Here is a 7,960-nt window from a genome sequence, read left to right as displayed (position 1 = left end):
GCACTGGCACTGAGCCTCGGGGGGGCCGGGGGGGTCTCACAGGTGACCACACACCCTTAGGTGAACTGCAAATAAAGACCTATTTAACATAATACTAGAGAACAAAACCCACTGAATAATAATATATTATTATATAATACATTAAATTATAATATATTATATATTAATGGTAATAAAACAAAGTCAATCAACATAAAACAAAAGACACTTGAGCCGGGATAAAGGCCTGGCTACACCATAACATGTGTGACACAAGTGACATGCAGCTGGCCTCTAATATCTGTAATCAAACAAACAGGGGCAGAAATTCAAAGATGAAAGGAGCCTAAAATGAGTGCCAGCTGACCCGGGGCCCACCCTGGAATGGCATTTGGTGCGGATCACGAGAGTTAAACATCGAGGGGTGGTCCGCAGTTCCTGGAGAGGAGAGTGCCTCTGAGGTGATGGAGTGAAATGGAGAAGAAGGGGACCCTCTGGAAGGTCAACAGCTTTAAAGAACATTAAGATTTAGGTGGCGGGCCACATACCCCCCTGTTTGGTTAAGTGAGCTAAAGTGGTGCCAGTTATTCTGGACTGGATCTTCGGCAGCATTTTGTCTGGTGGGCTGAATAAGCCGACAATGAAAAGGGAGCTTCAGGTGTTGGTTGGGGGATGTCCCGGTGTTTAGCTGATTGACTTACGTTCCCTCATTATTTCACGTTTCCCTTTCAGCTGACAGGGGGCGATATGGAACAGCGCTCATAATTAGCGCTCAGCTTCCCTTCTGTTAAGGCCAGGCGGGCGGCTCGAGCGGCAGACAGTGATGCGCACGCACACATGCGAGCCGCCATAAATATTAATCCCTTCTTAAATATTCATTTCTGAGTGACATTTGCATCCCGCTTTGATCACATTTTGTTTGACACCCTTTTTTGTTTTTACGCTTCTTGCTTCGTGTCACTAGCATGAATGAAAGATTCATGGCAGCTCTCGGGAGAAGAGCCAGCTGCGGCTCTTTAAAAGCAGCTGCCAGGGACGGATAGGCTAATGGGGCTGGTGGGGATGTTTGGGGGGGCTGCGGGAGAGGTGGGGGGTTTGGGGGTGGGGTGTATGTGTAGCTGAGGTGAACACCCAGTCTGGGCAGAAGATGAAAGGACAGTCAGCCACCTTCCTCTAATCCAGCTCTTCCTGGAATGGTGGAATTCTGCCTCTTCGGCCCACTGGGCACCAACATATGAACGAGTTGTCTGTGTGCCCTCAAACACATGCCAGCCCTCTGACTCTTCAGGGCTCCCTGCCAGACTTGCCCAATGCATCAGTATATGCATCAGTCCCACCTTGGACTTCAGTAGATCTCAGTTTCCAGGCTTTTCAGTTTTCATCCCTAGAAGACAGTTGTGCCCTCTGATGTTTCGTTCCTTATGTTGGTACTCCTGATTGCCAGGTTAAATTTTCTCTTATGACCCAAAAACCTTATTGTTCTCATGGTCCTCAATCAGAGCCCTCTCTACACTTCTTGGGGTCCTGGACCCTCTTTATTTATCTTAATGTGTTTATACCAGGCAACAGTCCTGGCCGCCAGCTCAATGCCAACTTCAGAGCCTTTTCACCCTGATCCCATTTTCTCTGCTCCCCCCCTCAGCTCACGTTGCTCACTAGTCCAAGTTTATTAGGTCCTCCTCAGTAGACATTCTTAGTCCTTTTGAAGCACCTTAGCTTATCGTGATTCCCAGCTTATGCCATTCTTATCAGATGTCTTTGCTCTTCAGGTCTCATCCCTGGACCCCCCATTGTACCCAAGTTCTGGAGTTGACTGTGATTACCATTAGTTTCTGTTGTTCCACAGTGTTGGCCATTCTCAGTTTTTTAGGCCTCTAAACGATATGATCTGTTTTGGAGCTCATTGAAGTAATAATAATAATAATAATAATAATAATAATAATAATAATAATAATTGTAAAACATTGTATTTAAAAGAGCCTTTCAAAATACCCAAGGACATTGTAAATTAATACAAAATATTAAAACATATCATTAAACAGTCCAATATGTGTATATAGTTAACAAAATCAACAAAAATCAAAATTAAAAAGATACGCTTGAAGGTTAGATTTAAAAACAGAAAGTGATGTACAAGCACAAAGCTACAAAGACAGAACTCAATCAGCACGGTGGGACGGTTAACAGCATAGAGCCAGCCGCCAAGTGAACGTGACAGGACACATGGCTTCAATGAAGACAAAAGAGAAGTTGGGGCCGCACAACAATCCTGACCGTGGTCTTCCTCAGTGCCAGCTTCAGAACATCTTCACCCTGAAGAGACTTAAATGTATGGCTGAGAAAAAGGACATGTAACCAATGTAATCTGGGAAGTGTAGGAGTAATGTGCTTCCATCATTTTAAATGTGTAACGACCCTTGACGCTGAATTTTGGACATCCTATGGTCTGTTTAGGCTCTGTACAGGGATACCAAACAACAGCAAACTGCAATAATCAACTCATGAGTCCTCCTTAGCTCTACAGTAGTGTCACAGCCTCCTAACCTCATCCACATTCTTTTCTGCTCAGCTCTTCATCTTCATCGGGTCTTTGCAGCAGCCCTTAAGGAATCAAACAACACTGCCCTGGTTGCTTTACTGCACTGTGTTTCTTTGCTTATGCTGTCCTCCTTCAGTAGATGACCTCTGTCACCAACTCCATGGTCCTCTGGTCCTCAGGTGTTCTGCACAGGATTCAAAATGTCAGGTGTAACCAATTATCTTTATTTGACCTCAGCTCTCTCTGCTCAGCATTTCCGTCCATTTAGATGTTGAGCTTAAATACTGCATATCTTTAATAAAGCGGTGTATCCAACCTTGAACACTTCTCTGTATACTTTAACAGTGCCTTCTCTATCTATCAATCTAATTAAGTACCTGATAGAGTGTAAAATCAATCTCTCCGAATTTGAAAGTGCATTATACCATATCTATCTATCTATCTATCTATCTATCTATCTATCTATCTATCTATCTATCTATCTATCTATCTATCTATCTATCTATCTATCATATAGTGCCTTTCATCTATCTATCTATCTATCTATCTATCTATCTATCTATCTATCTATCTATCTACCATATAGTGCCTTTCATCTATCTATCTATCTATCTATCTATCTATCTATCTATCTATCTATCTATCTATCTATCTATCTATCTATCTATCTATCTACAATATAAATCTCATTTTGTGTTTCTCTAACCAACTAGACAGCTGCTGTCTCCAGACCTCCTGGCCTCTAGGGGGCAGCACTAGGATTCCTTCAGGAGGTAAGCAACAACAGATTCCAGAAGTGCAATAGGCAGGAGTCTTAGTGAATAACACAAGTAAACCAAATCAGCACAATTTAGTGCCGTTCACAGTGAACCGCAAGACAAAATGTTTTCAAGATTTAAATCCACAAATACACAAGAAAATGTATTCTTATTAAAGGATTCATACTTATGTGTGTTTTATTCTTGTTGTTGTCATTTTCATATTTCTTTGTTTTTTTGGTTTTGTTTGTAACTGTATTTTGCTCTTTGAAGTGCACCTCCATTCCTTGTGCTTTGTGGGTGGAGCCCTGAGAGGAGGGGCTGTCTTGTGACATCACTCATCTGACCCCGCCCTCTGGCTATTTAAGGCCAGTGCTAGTTAAACTCAGATTAGGACTTCACTGTGCTTGTGTTTGGAGAGTTTGTGAGTATTATATTTTTTTTATTGGATTTTATGACTTTCTGACTTCTGTCTAAGGATTCTACCTTCTTAGTTGTGTTTTCAGACTTGTTTCCTTTGATTTGCTTTTTAGGCAAATTCTTTTTTCTCTTTTGAGCACCTTTTTTGATCATTTTTGCTCTTTAATAAAAATTGCTTTATTTGCAACTAATCCTTGTTGTTTTTGGCCATAATTTAGCATTTTTTTACACTTTCTCCTCCGTGTTAGGCATTTTGTGTCTGTTTAGATTTATTTTGAACTGTTAAGCCAGTTTTCTCCACTCCTGCAGGTAGATTTCTGGGACAGGCTTGTTTGGGATTAGTCTCTTCTGGGTGGGCTAGTGAAGGTCGTGGCCTGCTGTGAACGTCACAATAGAATACAAAAACCATTAGGTAGATAAAAGGGCACTATATAATAAATACAGATATAAAAGTCAGTATACAGTATATATTAGACAGATGGATAGATATAAAGGACATTATGAAGCACTTATAGATAGGTAAATGTCAAAGATAGATAGGTAGGAAAGGCACTATACAATAGATAGATACTTTATTAATCCCAAGGGGAAATCCACATACTCCAGCAGCAGCATACTGATAAAGAACAATATTAAATTAAAGAGTGATAACAATGCAGGTATAACAGACAGACAATAACTTTATATAATGTTAACGTTTACCCCCCCGGGTAGAACTGAAGAGTCGCATAGTGTGGGGTCTCCTCAGTCTGTCAGTGGAGCAGGATGGTGACAGCAGTCTGTCTCTGAAGCTGCTCCTCTGTCTGGAGATGATCCTGTTCAGTGGATTCAGTGGATTCTCCATGATTGACAGGAGTCTGCTCAGCACCCGTCACTCTGCCACAGATGTCAGACTGTCCAGCTCCGTGCCTACAATAGAGCCTGCCTTCCTCACCAGTTTGTCCCTCTTCTTTATGCTGCCACCCCAGCACACCACCTCGTAGAAGAGGGCGCTCGCCACAGCATCTTATTGCAGATGTTGAAGGACGCCAGCCTTCTAATGAAGTATAGTCGACTCTGACCTCTCTTACAGAGAGCGTCAGTATTGGTAGTCCAGTCCAATTTATCATCCAGCTGCACTCCCAGGTATTTATAGGTCTGCACCCTCTGCACAGTCACCTCTGATGATCATGGGGTCCATGAGCGGCCTGGTCCTCCTAAAATCCACCACCAGCTCCTTGGTTTTGCTGGTGTTCAGGTGTAAGTGGTTTGAGTTGCACCATTTAACAAAGTCCTTGATTAGGGTCCTATACTCCTCCTCCTGCCCACTCCTGATGCAGCCCACCATAGCAGTGTCGTCAGTGAACTTTTGCACGTGGCAGGACTCCGATTTGTATTGGAAGTCCGATGTATGTTGGCTGAACAGGACCGGAGAAAGTCCAGTCCCCTGCGGAGCTCCTGTGCTGCTGACCACAATGTCAGACCTGCAGTTCCCGAGACGCACATACTGAGGTCTGTCTGTAAGATAGTCCACTGATGCCACCAGGTATGAATCTACTCCCATCTCTGTCAGCTTGTCCCTAAGGAGCAGAGGTTGGATGGTGTTAAAGGCGCTAGAGAAGTCCAGAAACATAATTCTTACAGCACCACTGCCTCTGTCCAGGTGGGAGAGGGATCAGTGTAGCATGTAGATGATGGCATCCTCCACTTCCACTTTCTCCTGGTATGCGAACTGCAGAGGGTCGAGGGCGTGGCGGACCTGTGGCCTCAGGTGGTGAAGCAGCAGCCGCTCCATGGTCTTCATCACATGTGACGTCAGAGCGACAGGCCGGAAGTCATTCAGCTCACCAGGACGTGATACCTTTTGGACTGGGGTGATACAAGATGTTTTCCAAAGCCTCGGGACTTTCCCCTGTTCCAGGCTCAGGTTGAAAATGCGCTGTAGAGGACTTCCCAGCTCCAGCGCACAGGCCTTCAGCAGTCGTGGCGATACTCCATCTGGACCCGCTGCTATGCTGGTACGAAGTCTCCTTAGCTCTCTGTTCACCTGCGCTGCTGTAATTATGGGTGGGGATGTCTCACCTATGCTGGTATCAGCAGAAGGATGGTTGGAGGGTGCAGTACTCCGAGGTGAGAGTGGGTTAGGGTGGTCAAACCTGTTAAAGAAGTTGTTCATTTGGTTTGCTCTCTCCACGTCTGTCTCGATGGTGGCACCCCGCTTCGAGCTGCAGCCAGTGATAATCTTCATCCCATCCCACACTTCCTTCATACTGTTATTCTGCAACTTCTGCTCCAGCTTTCTCCTGTACTGCTCTTTTGCTGCCCTGAGCTGGACTCGGAGTTCCTTCTGCACGCGCTTGAGCTCATGCTGATCACCACCATTAAAAGCCCTTTTCTTCTGGTTCTAAAGGCCCTTGATGTCACTTGTAATCCATGACTTGTTGTTAGCATAGCAGCATACTGTTCTTATTGGAACTACAATGTCCATCCAGAAGTTGATGTAGTCAGTAGTGCAGTCAACAAACTCCTCAATGTTCTCACTATGTGACCCCTGCAGGATATCCCAGTCTCTCAGAGCCTGCTCTGCCTCAGGGGACCACTTCCTGAATGATCGTGTGGTTGTAGGTAGCGCCTTCACTCTTGGTTTGTAGTGAGGCTGAAGCAGAACCAGGTTATGATCTGCTTTCCCAAGTGCAGGCAGCAGGGTGGCACTGTATGCGTTGTGGGGAACAGCCCAGACACAGACAGGTAGACATGTTTTAAGCACCACAACGTGTTTATTTACAAATATATACAAAGGTGGGACAAACACAACCCAGTGCCGCAGCACCAATCACCCCAAAGTCCAGGCCTCTCTTCACAATGCCTTTACTCTTCAGGCCACCTCTTTCCTCTCCTCCCTAGCTCTGTCCTCTTCCAACCAACTCCAGCCATCGAATGAAGGGAGGCAGCCTCTTTTATACACACCCGGATGTGCTCCAGGTGCCTCCCGGTAATCTTCCACCGGCACTCCCCAGTGTGGTGGAAGTACCGGCTCTGCATTCAGAAGCACTCCGGGTGTCCCTTATCCTCTTCCCCCCGGCACTTCCGGGTGTGGCAGAAGTGTTGAGGTCCAGGGCTCCATAGGCATCAGGGCGCCCCCTGGCGGTGACCACAGGCCTCTACAGGGCTGAGCTTCCAGGCTGTGCACCCATGGTACCCAAAGCCACCAGGACGGTTGCCCCCTCGTGGTCTGGAGGAGGCGTAAGCTCTCCTCTGATCCTCCTGGGCGTCCTTGCTGGGTAGCAGGCCCAGGCACTCACTACAGCGTCTTTAATGTTTGCATACTGTAGGTCGATAGCCCTACTGTTTTAAAGTCCACATACTGGGAGAAGGCAGGTAATGTTTTGTCCAGCGTCACTTGGTTAAAGTCTCCAGAGATTAGCACAAGCGACTCAGGAATGGATGACGTCACTCGCTATCTCCATGTCCGCCCGAGAAGGGAAGTAAACAATAACAGCAATCACGTGTCCAAGCTCTCTGGGTAGGTAATAGGAACGCAGACTTACGGCCAACAGTTCGATGTCCCTGCAGCAAGTGGAGATTTTAACGTTTACATGTCCAGAGTTGCACCACCTTGTGTTCACGTAGAGAGCGAGTCCTCCTCCTTTCCGCTTCCAGTAGGTACTTGCGCCTCTGTCCGCTCTAACTGTGCTAAACCTGGGTAGCTCCACGTTAGCATCTGGGATGGTAGTTGTTAGGCACATTTCACAAAAACACAGCAAGCTGCATTCTCTGTAGGTCCTGACATTTTTCACCAGCACGGCCAGTTCGTTGATCATATTTGGTAGTGAGTTCACATTTCCCAGGATCACAAAAGGCACCGAAGGCTTGTAGCGCCACTTTCTTTTTCTTTTTTGAGCGCGAACGCAGTCCCCCACTACCACAAATTATGCAGTCGAGTTTCCCGCATTTGGGGAAATCGCAGGGGTCAGCACACCCGGAGTGCAATGGATGAGCCTCGCCCTGGGAGAACCATCTTCGTGATCATGGTATCTCCCCTGCCAGGTAAGTAGTGCCACTTTCTCACTAGCCGTTTAGCCTGGCACTTTATAATAGAAAGATAAACCTGAAGACAGTATAAAGTGAATATTTAGGTAGCACTTTATTAACTCTTACTGTATAACCTTAAAGAGGAGGAACACCAATAGCCTGCAGGAAAATGGGCAGCAGTGACTCCCACTTATTATGGGTGAGGGTCTCATAGTCGGCATATTCCCCAGGAGTCTTGGGTGTCCTCCCTCTC

General features: G+C 45.9%; 1 non-coding gene across 1 annotated transcript; it reads right to left on the bottom strand.

Moving 5' to 3' along the window:
* Positions 1–7,570: 7,570 nt before the first annotated feature.
* LOC120538405 lies at positions 7,571–7,730 on the bottom strand. The gene has a single exon (XR_005635453.1). It is a non-coding gene; the product is annotated as a U1 spliceosomal RNA (small nuclear RNA).
* Between the last annotated feature and the right edge of the window lie 230 nt (positions 7,731–7,960).

The sequence above is a fragment of the Polypterus senegalus genome, chromosome 10, assembly GCF_016835505.1.
Source record: "Polypterus senegalus isolate Bchr_013 chromosome 10, ASM1683550v1, whole genome shotgun sequence".
NCBI lineage: Eukaryota > Metazoa > Chordata > Cladistia > Polypteriformes > Polypteridae > Polypterus > Polypterus senegalus.
The sequence above is the reverse complement of the archived record's forward strand: the minus strand, read 5'-3'. Positions and strand labels throughout refer to the sequence as shown.